At 43.0% G+C, this 13676-nt stretch overlaps 1 protein-coding gene across 8 annotated transcripts in view; it reads right to left on the minus strand.

Moving 5' to 3' along the window:
• The window catches only part of ZBTB38 (zinc finger and BTB domain containing 38), a 173235-nt gene that overhangs the window by 108602 nt on the left and 50957 nt on the right, over positions 1-13676 (minus strand). For all 8 annotated transcript variants that reach the window (XR_002076887.2, XR_002076886.2, XR_008422566.1 and 5 more), the window contains exons 3-4: positions 5381-5567; positions 4116-4188 (exon numbers count right to left, since the gene is read on the minus strand). The gene's annotated coding sequence lies outside the window, so the exon portion shown is untranslated. The remainder of the gene's footprint in view (positions 1-4115; positions 4189-5380; positions 5568-13676) is intronic.

Consider the following 13676-nt stretch of genomic DNA (forward strand, 5'->3'; position numbering starts at 1 on the left):
CACAGTTTAAATGATACCTTCTTTACTGCTCTTGGGTTGAACTCATGCTTGTTGACTCTGTATAATCCCCCGCCCCATTAACACCAAACAGACAGACTGCATTCAAGCTTAGGGGCTTTGGGACAGGCGATGGACTCCTTCTCATTTGGGAGACACCACCCGACGTCAGTGCTTCTGTGGAGTGGTTTCAAAGCCTCCTGTGGTCAATGCACTGGGAGCCCCCTAAAATGCCAGGAAACACCATTTTTGTTTTTGGTTTTTTGGTTTTTTTTTTTTGGCAGAGAGATAGCTCAAATCCATCCTGTGTCACAGATTTCAGTACCCGCACCCCCCCCCCCCCCAACCCGGGTCAAACCTCTCTCTGAGTAACATTACAAGCCTCTTGGTTAGGCTTCTGGCCTATAGTCAAACCTTTCCGAATGACCTTGAAAATTTTATCCCACATGCTGTGGCTAGCTAGTGAGTGGTGCTAAGGATCTTAGATGAAAGTCAATTGAGAAAGACCAAAAAATGTTAAATGATGATACTTACAATATTAATACCAACAGTAAAAGTCAAAACACCAATGCTAACCATTATTATAATTATTTTCATCAGTATCTTGACTTGCTATACATTGTTCTAAGTTGCCCAAACCATTTTCCCCCCCAAACCATTTCACATATTTTACTTTATTTATTCTGACAGAATCTCAGTTTTACATCCTTTAAAAATACCATTTTGGAGGCGGGAGGAAGCTTTCAAGTTCTGATGAAAAGCAGAGGCTTCTTGAGTTAAAAACAAAACCGTGAAGTCTTCAAGTGTGGTGTTTTCCAACTTCGTTCTTGACAAGAAATCGGGGGATTTCAGCATGAGCAATTACAAAGCCCTATTACCATGAATTCTTAGCTTTGGTGAATATGACGTGGCCTTATTGCAAAATCCTCTAAGTGGAGTAAAAGAACATTCATAAATGCCGACCCAGTGTAAGAAGAGGGCTTGTATTTCTGTGCTATGAAAACTATAAAACCTCTGGCATTAAAAATCACCAACTGAGGGGCACCTGGGTGGCTCAATTGGTTGTCTGACTTCCACTCGGGTCATGATCTCACGGATCGAGCCCCACCACATCAGCCTCTCTACTATCGGCACAAAGCCCACTTCGGATGCTCTGTTCCCCCCACCCCCACCCCCCTGCCCCTTCCCCCTCTCACGCAGGCACATGCTCTCTCTCTGCTAAAAATAAACATTTAAAAATAAATAAATAGGGGCACCTGGGTGGCTCAGTCAGTTAAGCATCCCACTTCAACTCAGGTCATGATCTCACGGTTTGGTTCCTGAGTTCAAACCCCGCGTCAGGCTCTGTGCCGACAGCTCAGAGCCTGGAGCCTGCTTCATTTCTGTGTCTCCCTCTCTCCCTGCCCCTCCCCCACTCACACTCTGTCTCTCTCTCTCAAAAATATATAAGCATTAAAAATTAAAAAAATAAAACAAAAATAGAGTTAAAAAATAAAAATAATAAAAATAATCAACTGGTCTAGGCACTATCTATGTCAGCCTGCTGTGCACGTCCATGCCTGCTTATCACAGATTAATTGGTCCAGGCTAAGCTCTTTAGGTGACCTAAGCTCTGAAAAGACTATGGTGCCCCAAATTTTAATTATACCCCTCACGTGGAATAAACAGTTTTTTAAATAAGAAAATATAAAATTAAAGAAAAGTCTAATTTTTCCCATGATGTCTACTTTGACACTTTTTTGAAAATGTTGAAGATCAAAATATTTACCAAGTGTATACCTTGTCACCCCTGCCGTGTTGGTGTGTTTGTGAGGTCACTCAGCGTGCTGTAACAACACTGTGGAGGGGTCACGCTGACAGTACTGAAATTCTGATATGGCGATTACACACCCCTCCCTTTCATGCTATCAATACAGGTAGACAGGAGTAATCAGGAGATTGACCCCAGCCCACCCCCTCCACACATACACTCATATGTCACTTCCTACATACTTAGTGCTCTGAGAAGTCACTACCACATGGTGGTTGAAATTTATCAACTGGGACAGCTGAGTCTCCCAAGTAAATGGACCGTGACATCTTTCCTTCTTGAATGGCCTTTGGCCTTGCCCTTCCTGGCTGACTCCATTAGACAGGGGTTTCCAGCAACAGATCATCCCCACCTGGCTCTAGCTTTTGAAACCTAGCATTTGTTCTCAACTTACTCCTTTGGCTGCACCCTTCTAAGCAGGCCCATTCAACTTGGTCTTATCTTTAGCTTCCTCCACCAGCCCAGCCAGCTTTCAGTTCAGTAGATACTTCCAGGACAAACCCAAGGCACAGCAAATTAACTCTGAGAGACTGAAGCATTTTTGCAACAATTCAACTTACTTTACTCCACTTCTCCTTAGACCATTCCTGATGTGAGAGCACTGGGCAGCGGTAGAGGTGAGGCAGCAGTGATAGGAGACTAGGCCAGGCACCAGTCTCCATGAGAGCCCTAGAGGCTGTGTCAAACTGGCCAGTAGCTGCCTTCCCACACAATGGACAATGTGTGCTCTTCAGGGTGTGGGTGTGGGCCTCAGAAATGTCAAGTCCAGGGGCAAAATACAATCAGAAACCAGGGTATCTAGCCAGATATTGACAACAGAACTACAGAACTATTTCAGGCAAAGACTCAGGCAAAGTCCATTTTTAGTATATGCGCTGCTGAAGCAAGCATGTAAAGTCCGTTTTTACTGGAGGTCTTTATGCTGCCTTTGGGGCATCATAAGGTACCCACCATATGGTTTCTGATATTTACCAGCAGGGGAATTCTGCACTAAGACCAACAATGGTGAAACAGCTACATAAAACATAAAATTAGCTCAGAGTTCCCTAAACAGGGATTACACCCTTACCACTCATTATTTCAGTACATGTTTTTAAACTTTCCCTGAAAAGAAAAAACTAGAATTATGTATCAAATCCTTAGGGTTGCACTAATCTCTCCAGCCTGAGCCTTTTAAATCTATTTTTAAATGTTTCTCTGATAACTTGGTTTGAAGATCTCATTTCAGTCAGGGATCCTACCCCTTACCCCGATCACACACCTAAGATTAAAACACTTGCCAAGATCTGGAGTAGATCAGGCAGGATAGCTTCCCAAAGTTCCCAGAAGCAGACAGAACCATGAGCTAAAGAAACCACGAGCTTTCCAATAGACTACTGGGGCTCAAAGTTGGGGGAACAGAATTCTGTTGGACAATTCCAACTAGCATGACTACACCCAGAAGCAGGAAACAATGCCAGAATGATCCTAGACCAAGAGGACCCTGGAGGGGAAAATAAGGGAAAGAATGTCCTTCCTCATGTACTGGTCACTGGCAGCATGGTAGTGCTCATAGAAAGGCTCAGGGTTGGAAAGAACAGAGGCATCTTGAAAAATCTCACCCACTGCCCCTTGCCCATATGGCTAGATTTTACCTAAGAGAGTCAGTCAGGGAATACTAAATACCTGATAATTTTTTGCTTCTCCCACTAATTCATTCTGCTATCTTATCCTTGAGCATCTCTAAGCTCTTTATTATGCTGTGCCAGAGAGGAAAACCTCTTATCCAGAAACTCTCTAGACCATTGCTGGGAAGTGGCTGCCTCCCTGGGAACTACATTTCCCAGATCCCTTTGCAGTTAGCCATGGTCATGTGACTGAGTTTTAGTCAACCAAATGTGAATAGAAGTGTTGTACATCCCTTCTAGGCATGGTCTGTGAAAACCTCCCCTGTGCTCTTATTCACACTCTTCTTCTCTTTCACTGGGGAGTGGAGACAGTCCTGATGGCCTTGAAAATCACATGCTGCAGAAGGTGGAGACTCTTTCCATCTGTATCTCTGAATGCATGTGTGAAAGAGAGTTGCCCCACTATACTGTCACGTGAGCAAGAAATAAACTTCTGTTGTGTTTAAGCCATTATACATTTTTCAGTCTACTATAGCAATTAGCATATCCTAACACTTACATGTCCTTTTTGATGTAGTTGTTTTTGTGTGTGTGCGGAAGTTCCCATGCCTTCTCCCCTTTCCTTAAATTTTACTATAAACCAAGAGAACAGAATTAGTGAATTTAAATTTAAGCAGCCATTAGGGACAAATGACACTCACCAAATTAGTGGTCACAGCATTCAGATCTTACAGCCAGAAGAACAGTAATTTAGCAGAATCTCACATCGACAACCTGATGCATTAAATTAAAACAAAAAGTAAACGTAAGATGTACAAAATGAATATATTAGAATTACAAAACAAATATAGGGTTACTTTCCAAGAGTGTTGTCAGACTACAAAGGAATTTGCCACTGTTTTCCAGTGAATGACAAGCTTCTCCGTTGCCTTTAAAATAAGATTTATTTTTTTAATACACCCCCCTCTAATCATTATAAAACAGAATTTATAAAGAAAAATTCTACTCTGCTAAGTAAGCTATTCAAAGACTAAATGCTGACTCAGGGGATGACACTGGAGGCTAGGAGCACTGGGTATGATTTCTATGCCTATGTGCTCTGCAGTTCTTATGTACACATTTAAACTTCTCTCTCAGGAACTTAACTTTCTTGGTTAGGAACTTCCAGAGCTCGTAAAATTATAGGCTATGCAAAGACTTAAGTTTTTTAGGTGACATTAAAACAGATATCAGAGATACACTAGATCTGTCTTTGTGTTTAGTATCATTCCAGATGCAATAGCCCAAGCAGGAATTAAAATAAGCACTCTATAAACACGGTGATGAAACAATGGAGGTGCGCGCACCAAAACAATCAGAAGCAACCAGAAACACGCTCTGTGAAGGCGGCAGGTTGTGGATGTTTTCTTATGAGACCTGCCATCTTTTACCAGGTTAAGTGCAAAGCTACAAGTGGACGACATAGGGGACGTATTTGCCTAGAACAGGCTTTCTTTTTATGTCTGATTACTCGGTTTAAGATCCAGGAAGCAAAGAGTTCAGAACTCTGAACAAACATTCTGGCAGTCCAAAACAGAGCACCAGGGCTCCGGGAGGAGGAAGAGGAGACAAAACAAGAAGGTTGACCGGGGAAGGCACGACTTGAGCCATTTCCCCCAGGGTTTCAGCCTATGTGTATGTATGCATATGTATATATATATATATATATATATATATATATATATATATATTTTTTTTTTTTTTTTTTTTTTTTTTTTTTTGAGAGGAAATGCATTCTTGTCTGGTCCTGTGAAAAGAGAGAGATCAGATAAAATCGCTTTGGTGCTATATTTGGAGGGTCTCCCAAATGTAGTCCCACCACCTCCCTCTGGGCTGGGGCCTGCCAACCCGCAGGTGTCAGGAAACAAGATGGCGCCACACAGTGTAGGGTGCTGAGTGAGAGGGGCAGGGGTGGGCCTTCACTTACTCGGAGATGCTGGCTCCTCTGAAACCCAAACGCTGCCAACTCCCTGGGCTCAGGAGTTAAAACCGCTTTCTTGCTCTGGGTTCTTCACTTCTTGTTGAGATCAGCTCCACATATTTTTCTGATGATGTCACCCATTCTGACTTCCTACATTTTGAAAGTTGATCTACAAGCAAAACCTTCCATAAGGCTAAAAAAAAAAAAAAAAAGAAAAAGAAGACGAAAAGAAAGGTGTGTTGTGAGGAGATGGAGAGGAGGAGGAGAGAGGCAGTTGCCTCCTTATTTTGAGATTTGCTGCAGCTGCGAGTGCCACTCCCCAGCCAGTTTCCTGGCTGCAGAGGGAGGCCAGTGGCCGGGCGTGGGTGACGTCAGGGCCAGGCCTGAGTCATCGCCAGCGGCCTGGCTGCCCTGCCACTCGGAAGGGGACAAAAGGAACCTTTGATGTCCAGAGGCCCTCCTCTCGGCACACTCGCCTGTACAGAGCAGCAAGCCAGGAGAACATTCCTGCTGTCTCTCCACCCCCAGCCGCCCTTCCTACTTCCGGAACAGTCCCAGGCAGATTCAAGAAGGCCTCCCCCAAGGGACGTCACCCTCCTGCATGACAGAGGCATGGCCACTCTCTGTCAAAGAGAGAAGCAGAAGAGGGCGTTTCTCTGGGGATTTCTTACCTCTCCCTCTGGCATTCCCCCTTTTCCTTGTGGTGCTGTGTTAACCAGAGAGTCGAGACGGTATTAAAAGACATATGAAGAGATGGAAGGTGCTCTTGTCACATTCCCTAGACAGTATCTGGTGGTCAGTGCCTTTATGCCATGGCCCTGGACCTCAGCTCCTTGTCTCTGAGTGCCAGTGTGAGCCTGCACCTCCTGGATTTAAGAGAGGACCATTCTTTAAAAGGGTTTTTATATCCCAGTGCTGGCATGGGACTCAGTAAATACATGGTGAATGAATGAATTTTGATACATTTAGATGATAATTCTTTTTAAAATTTTTGAGAGAGAGAGAGAGAGCACGTGCACATGTATGAGCGGGGAGGGGATAGGGAGGGGGCAGAGGAAGAGCAGGGGAGAGAATCCCAAGCAGCCTCCATGCTGTCAGCGTGGAGCCTGACTCGGGGCTTGATCTCATGAACCATGAGACCGTGACCTGAGCCAAAATCAAGAGTCGGATACTTAACTGAATGAGCCACCCAGGTGACCCTAGATGATAATTTTAGAATAAAATAGTAGAAAACATATACTGAATACTTGCACTGAATGTTCAAGCCTCTGTGCTAAGTGCTTTACAAAGATGATTTCATTTATTGTTATCATCATGACAAAGCTATGAGGTTAGGTACTATTATTCTTCCTATTCTATTGATGGGAAAATGATGCTCAGAGAGATTAAGAGACTTCTCTAAAGTCTCACACTAGTTAATGGCAGAGCCTGGATCATCTGATCTCAAATCCTGTGTTCTGAATCACCATGCTGAGTGGCTGAAGTGAATGTGTGAACAATGACCAAGGGCAGCCTGTTCAGGTGAGCAAAGGGTAATGATGGGGCTTGAAACCATTCCACAAGGAAGTAGTGGAATTAGGGATGGTCTGTCTAGGGAAGTAGGCCTCATGTCCTCTCAATGGGTCAACACAAGGTCTGGGATAGCCAGAGTGGTCAGGAAGGCAGGTTCATTGTCAGGTCCCAGTGGGAGTAAGAAGCTAGGATGGGGAGACAAAGTCAGGGATGTCTGGCGGCGTGTGGTGGATGCAGGGTGTGGGAGAACCGTGCACTGGGTATCTCAGAGGGGCTGAGGCCCAGTATTGTCTTTGTTGCCTCCTGGACTCATGGGGATACGTGGGGGGTCAGTGCAGCTAAAGGCACTGCTTGTCTGGGACAGGCAAGGAGACTAGGGCGAAGAAAAACAAGATAGCTCTCAAAGACTCCAAGGCCTAGAGAAGGAGTTAGAACAAAGGCGTGTTTCAAGTACAAGGAGGGGCTGGAGGTGACAGGGACAGAGCTGGACCTGACAGGGGCAGTGACTGCCCTTAGCACTGCTCTACCAGGAATCAGCTGCCTTTCTGAGACAGAGTGCGAGTCCTATCAGTGGCTGTGTTCAAGCCAAGGTGAGGTGGGTTGGCCAGAGGAGAACATCTGCTTATGGGGGTATCTGGGCCCAGGATAAAGATGACCTTGGAGGTACCTTCTCCTTCTGGGCTTTATGATTGTGGTTTGTACTTTTCCATGGTTCTCCTAGAGTAAATGTCACATTCCAAGAGGAAGACAAATGCCAGGAATTTCCAGCCCCTTGCAGAATAGGGAGGGAGATGTCAGTGGCCTCCTCAATAATGCCACTCCATGGCTTTCCTCCCCACTGTGGTTATGAGACCCCTCTCCCTGGCTCAGGAGATCGATGCCTCTGGTAGCTGGGGACGTAGTGTTGCCACCTTGTTCCTGGGAGTTCTGCCAGTTGCCACTCTGAGGAATTACACTTGTGCTGTGGGTTCTGACTCCCCAAGCAGGTGGAATTAGCAAAGGTGAATTTTGGAAAAGAGGAAGCCACATGCTTTTAATTAAGGGAGCAGCAACAACTGATCAGGGTCATTGTCAACATCCACACAGAGCCTGACCTTGGGCTGAGGAGAGCACTTTAAGTTCCAGGCATTTTTGGCAGAAGGCTTGGGGTTTGTTTTTTTTTTTTCCCCTTGGTTCTCTGTAGAAAATGCCTTTTGGGCATCTCCCCACTCTGCTTCCCCAAAGGCTTGGTGGCCTTGCTTGCTTCACAAACACAGCTGTTTATTTCTCTAATAAGACAAAGAGAGGCTTATTATTTTTTCATTCTACCTTGTGGGGCCAGGATAATGTGAAGACAAAAGGAAAAAAAGGGGAAATGATGAGTAAGCTTCAGTGAGATACAAAGCCTGGCACTGTGTGTTCTGGGATTGATCCTAATAGGATAAAATCAGAATTGGGCAAAACATCTACTGGGGGACCCAGAGAAGTAAGTACAGTGACACCCCCTAACCTCTACCCCATCTAGAGAATCCTTTGTTACAACAAATGCAGTTATATACTGGTAATCAAAAAATACATCAATAAAACCTTTACAGGTTCAAGAAATTCCTCAAAGACTTTTCTGTACTTGCTGCCTCCAATTTTTTTCATCTCATGCACTTTTTAAAAACACAATTTATTAAGATATAATTTACATACCATAAGGTTAACCCACTTAAAGTGTACAAGTCAATGGATTTTAGTATATTTACAGAATTGTGTGACCTGTAATCTAATTTTAGAAGCTTTTTTATCACCCCAGAAAGAAACTACATGCCCATTAGTAGTCACTCTCACTCACGCCACCCCTCACCCCCCCTGTCCTAGGGAAACATTAACCTTCTCTCTGTCTCTATAGATTTGCATCTTCCGGACATTTCATATAAATGGGATCATATAGTATGTGGCCTTTTGTGTCTGGCTTCTTTCACTTACCATAATATTTTCACAATTCATCCATGTTGTAGAATATATCTGTACTTCATTCCCCTTTTTCAGTTTGTTTGTTTATTTATTTTAACTTTTTTTTTAGTAAGCTCTAGACCTAGCATGGGGCTGGGAACCATGACCCCAAGATCAAGGGCTGCATGTTCCACCAACCGAGCCAGCCAGGCACCCCTGTACTCCATTCCTTTTTAGGCCCAAATAATATCCCATTGTGTGGATGTGCCACATTTTGTTCATCCATACATCAGATGATGGACATTTGAGTTGTTTCCATTTTTGACTGTTGTGAATAATGTTGCCATGAATATTCCAGTACAAGCTTTTGTGTGGACGTATGTTTTCATGTCTCTTGGGTGGATACCAAGGAGTAGAAGTGCTGGGCTGGGTTGTAAGGTGACTTGATGTTTGACATTTTAGTACATGCGCTGCGAAGCGAGCATCCTGTTTAACATCTTGAGGAGCTGTCAGACTGTTTTCCAAAGTGCGCCATTTTACATTCCCACCAGCCATGTGTGAGAGTTCTGATTTCGGCGCATCCTCACAACACAATTCTTGTCTATCTTTTTGATTCTAGCCATCCCAGTGGTTTTGATGTGCTATCTCATTGTGCTTGTGATTTACATCCCCCTAATGACTAATGATGTTGAGCATCTTTTCATGGGCTTACTGGTCATTTGCATGTCTTCTCTGGAGAACTGTTTGTTCAAATCCTTTGTCCATTTTTAAATTGGATTATTTGTCTTTATACATTCTGGATACAAATCCCGTATCAGAAATATGCTTTATAAATATTATCGCCCTGTCTGTGGGTTGTCATTTCACTTTATTTATGATATTCTTTGAAGGAGAAAGGTTTTTAATATTGATGAATTCCCTTTATGAATCTTCTGTTATATCACTTGTGCTTTTTGGTGTCAAATCTGAGAAACCATTGTCCAATCCAAGGTCATAAAGATTTATACCCAAGTTTTCTTTTAATAGAGTAATAGTTTTATTTTATTTAAAAAAATTTTTAATGTTTATTTATTTTTGAGAGAGAGAATCAGAGCATGAGCGGGAGAAGGGCAGAGAAAGAGGGAGACGCAGGCTCCAGGCTCCAAGCTATCAGCACAGAGCCTGACATGGGGCTCAAACTCACGAGCCTTGAGATCATGACCTGAGCTGAAGTCGGATGCCCAACTAACTGAGCCACCCAGGTGCCCCAGTATTATTTTATTTTATTTTATTATTTATTTATTTATTTATTTATTTTTAACGTTTATTTTATTTTTGAGACAGAGAGAGACAGAGCATGAACGGGGGAGGGTCAGAGAGAGAGGGAGACACAGAATGTGAAACAGGCTCCAGGCTCTGAGCAGTCAGCACAGAGCCCGACGCAGGGCTCGAACTCACGGACCGCGAGATCACGACCTGAGCCGAAGTCAGACACTTAACCGACTGAGCCACCCAGGCGCCCCAGTATTATTTTATTTTAAAAAATGTTTATTTACTTATTTTGAGGGGAAAAGGGGAGGGGCAGAGAGAGAATCCTAAGCAGGCTCTACGCTCAGCGTGGGGCTCAATCTCACAAATGTGAGATCATGACCTGAGCCAAAATCAATAATTGGACGTTTAACTGAGCCACCCAGGCACCCCTAATAGATTAATAGTTATAGTTCTCACATGTAGGTCTATGATCCACTTTATATAGTATAAGGTAGGGATCCAAAGTCATTCTTTTCCTGTGGATATCCAGAATCATTTGTTGAAAAATTATTTTCACAAGAGCTCTAAACATCTAAAACTGTTCTAAAATACAAAGTTTATTTTATTTTACTTTATTTTATTTATTTATAAATTTTATTTATTTACTTATTTTTGAGAGACAGAGAGAGGGAAAGAGCATAAGTGGGGGAGGGACAGAGTGAGAGGGAGGCACAGAATCCAAAGCAGGCTCCAGGCTCCAAGCTGTCAGCACAGAGCCTGATGCAGGGCTCAAATTGATGAACTGTGAGATCATAACATGAGCCGAAGTTGAACACTTAACTGACTGAGCCACCTAGGTGCCCTCAAAGCTTATTTTAAAAACAGTCCATTCTTTCCCACATTTAATCGTCTCGGCCCCTTTGTCAAAAATCAACTGACTATAAATATTTGCTAATTCTGGACTCTTAATTCTATTCCATGGATCTGTCTGTTCTTATGCTGGCACCACACTGTTTTGATTACTATAGCTTCATAATAAGTATGAAATCAGAGAGGATGAGTCCAACTTTGTGCTTTTTTAAGACTGTTTTGGGGGCGCCTGGGTGGCTCAGTCGGTTAAGCGTCTGACTTCGGCTCAGGTCATGATTTCGCGGTCTGTGGGTTTGAGCCCCTCATCGGGTTCTGTGCTGGCAGCTCAGAGCCTGGAGCCTGCTTCAGATTCTGTGTCTCCCTCTTCCTCTTACCCTCCCCTGTTCATGCTCTCTCTCTGTCTCAAAAATAAATAAATGTTAAAAAAAAAATTAAGAAAAAAAAAGACTGTTTTGGCCAGTCTGGATCCCTTGCATTTCTATTTGATTTCTAGGATTATCTTCTCAATTTCTACAAAAAATCCAGCTGGGGTTTTTTTTTTTTAATTGTTTTTTAAACGTTTATTTATTATTGAGAGACAGAGAGACACAGAGCGTGAGCAGGGGAGGGGTAGAGAGAGAGGGAGACACAAAATCGGAAGCAGGCCCCAGGCTCTGAGCTATCAGCACAGAGCCCGCTTGGGATCCTCTGTCCCCCTCTCTCTCTGCCCCTTCTCCGCTCATGCTCTCCCTCTCCCTCTCCCTCACTCTCTCTCTCACACAAAAATAAACATTTAAAAAATAATAAGAGTAATAACTGAATATAATAAACCACAGATTTATATTCTTACTACTTAACCTTAATATAGACAGAATACATTTATAAATAGTGTGCCTCTGTAAAACAAGTTTATTTTATAAGCCAGATTTATTTCAACGTCCATGAAAGCAGAACAAATATTTAAAATGACAACACAGGGGCGCCTGGGTGGCTCAGTCGGTTAAGTGTCCGACTTCGGCTCAGGTCATGATCTCATGGTCCGTGAGTTCGAGCCCCGCGTCGGGCTCTGTGCTGACAGCTCAGAGCCTGGAGCCTGTTTCAGATTCTATGTCTCCCTCTTCCTCTTACCCTCCCCTGTTCATGCTCTCTCTCTGTCTCAAAAATAAATAAATGTTAAAAAAAAAAAATTAAGAAAAAAAAAAGACTGTTTTGGCCAGTCTGGATCCCTTGCATTTCTATTTGATTTCTAGGATTATCTTCTCAATTTCTACAAAAAATCCAGCTGGGTTTTTTTTTTAATTGTTTTTTAAACGTTTATTTATTACTGAGAGACAGAGAGACACAGAGCGTGAGCAGGGGAGGGGTAGAGAGAGAGGGAGACACAAAATCGGAAGCAGGCCCCAGGCTCTGAGCTATCAGCACAGAGCCCAATGCGGAGCTCAAACTCACCAACCATGAGATCATGACCTGAGCCAAAGTCGGTCACTTAACCAACTGAGCCATCCGGGCGCCCCTATTCCAGCTGGGATTTTGACAGAGACTGTGTTCTACCTGTAGATCGGTTTAGGGAGTATTCCCATTTTAACAATATTAAGTCTTCTGATCCGTGAAACTGGGAAGCCTTTCCATATATTTAGATCTTTACTTTCTCTCAACAATGTTTTACCATTTTGGTGTACAAGTCTTATATTCCTTTCGTTAAATCCTATCCTATTTTATTCTTAATTGATATTATTTATATTGGAAATAATCTTTGTTCATGGACTTGTTAAGAGCTTTGGAGGTTGAAAGACCTAAGTTTCAGTACTGGCTCCACTATTTCTTAGTTATATGACTTTAAGGTTACTTAGCCTGTATCAGCCTCCTTTATTTTCTTAATCTGGAAAAAAAGGAAATAATAATACCACCTGCTGGGTTTGTTATGAAAATTAAATAAGATAATGCTTATGTGACCCTCTTGAGACCATAACCCACATGGGCCAGTCTCAGGGTGATGTTACAATCTAAGAAACCCAGTCCAGTCACCAAAAAATAATTTCAAATTAACTCATATTCAATACTTGCATTTCTCAAGCACCATATAGAGCCCCCTGCAAGCCTTCTTAACATCCTTTTCCCCGTCTTATCCAAACTCCTTATACCCAATAGCTTTGGCCTTGCCTTCTTTCTCCCAAGCTCCCTAGCAAGTTTTTCTCCCACCCTAACCAATGCTGCTCTAATTCTTCTATTTCTGTCCTGTTCTTCTGATAGGTAAGGGGAAGAAAGTGGACAGGCAAAGCCAGAATTCTTTTTAGCGTTCAGGACAAAAAGAAAACCAGGGAACTCTCAAACTTTGTTTGTATCACCATTCACATAAAGTGCTCAGTGCAACATCTGATAAGGGCTCAATAAATGTTGGGTTTTAATTTTTATTATGGTGTTGGTTATATTATACCTATCTATACTTCATGTTAATGGAGCGGGGTTTAGATCATGACCTCTGAGAATCCAGCTGGGAGGCTACTGCTCAGTGGCCCATCCTCATTCATTTAGATGAATTTGGGATTATTGTTTTCATTTCCTCTTCCTGAACCATTCCCCAAAGAATCAGCTCCTAGAAAATTGTAATAGAATTCATCCTTGAGGCTCCCTGAGTAATGTTTGGTGGTCGTATCTCCTGTTTCTTCCCCAGCCTAGGACCAGGACTCCATCCTCCACAAAAACTTCTAGGACAGTGTTTTTAAAACTGCAGGTCAGTATCCACTATTTATTGGGTCAGAACCAGCGTGAGCTTCAAGTGACAAAATAAAAC

This window comes from Panthera pardus, unplaced genomic scaffold, assembly GCF_024362965.1.
Source record: "Panthera pardus isolate Hobbes unplaced genomic scaffold, ASM2436296v1 HiC_scaffold_16, whole genome shotgun sequence".
Classification (NCBI taxonomy): domain Eukaryota; kingdom Metazoa; phylum Chordata; class Mammalia; order Carnivora; family Felidae; genus Panthera; species Panthera pardus.